The following is a 1,293-nucleotide window of genomic DNA, read 5'->3' on the forward strand; positions in this document are numbered from 1 at the left end:
CAAATTTCCATGAACTCTCCAGCTTTGGAATTTACAAAGCTTTGGCAACCATTCTCTCGCTATTTTTACCTCTTAAACCAGGTGATCCCCACCTCCTTCAATCCATAATATCTATTGAAGATGGATGGGTAATTTTTTCATTGAAAGCAAGACAAATGAACAAGCTTTAAGATGATACCAATAACTCAATATGTCCAAAAATTGACGAGAGCCTGATTCCACCACGCTGCCTCACATATAGTCTTCCACATTGAGGAGATGCGTGGAAAGGGACATGAAAGGGATGAAGCTCACTTGGAACGAGCTTGGAAGGATGGCTCAGGACAGAGATAAATGAAAGGAGCTTGTATGTGGCCTATACACTGCAAGGGCATTGATGGTGATATAGTGTTCCGTCATGTGGTTGACTTTGATTCCAATGAGCAGACTTGTGATTGGTTTGTGGAATGGCCTGAGCAGAGCGGGTGGTTGGCGGGTGCTCTGGTGTGGTTTGCTTCTTCTTTCCTAAAAAAAATCTTATCTTTTTTATCTCCCCTCCTTCTTTTTTGTGTTTGTTACTCTCTTGTAACACTTCTAATCTTCGGCACTTATATGATCTTATTGTGTTGCAAGTACTGTAAAACTCCTACTAAAACTAAAAGTTAAGGCCTGAGCAGCTCTTAGGCCGCCCCTGTTTAGCTCAGTATCATCGGAAAAGCGCACAGTAAGTCAAAAGTTGTGCCTTTTGAATCCTCTGGTTATATTGATTGGAGTGATAAACCCAATGCCAAACCTTGTGAGGTTTGTGGGTGCTCTGATGTGGTTTGCTCCTTCTTTCCTATAAAACATCTGTTGTTGTTGTTGTTGTTAGCGATCCAGTAGCATCTGAGCGTTAACTCTTCTGCATGATGCCATTCGGTAATAGTTGCATGTTTGTTCTAATTGTTGTCGTGAGGAGTAGAGGCAATTAGATGTGTCTATAAAACATCTATCATCCTAATCTCTGCTCCTTCTTTTTGTGTTTGTTACTCTCTATTGTAACACCTCTATTCTTCGGCACTGATGTGACCTTATTGTATTGCAAGTGCCGTAAAACTCTTACTAAAACTAAAAACCTTATTACATTTTCATAATACAGCATGGTCTATTTTTGCTTGTTCTTCCCCTTTACACTGTACATTAAGTGGCCTCGGTGGCCGAGTGGTTAGGTTCTCGGACTCGCAACCGTAAGGTCGTGGGTTCAAATCCCGTCAGGAGCCCGACGTTGTGTCCTTGGGAAAGGCACTTTGCACACATTGTCCTCACTTCACCCAG

The sequence above is a fragment of the Aplysia californica genome, unplaced genomic scaffold (genome assembly GCF_000002075.1).
Source record: "Aplysia californica isolate F4 #8 unplaced genomic scaffold, AplCal3.0 scaffold00477, whole genome shotgun sequence".
In the NCBI taxonomy this organism is placed as follows: domain Eukaryota; kingdom Metazoa; phylum Mollusca; class Gastropoda; order Aplysiida; family Aplysiidae; genus Aplysia; species Aplysia californica.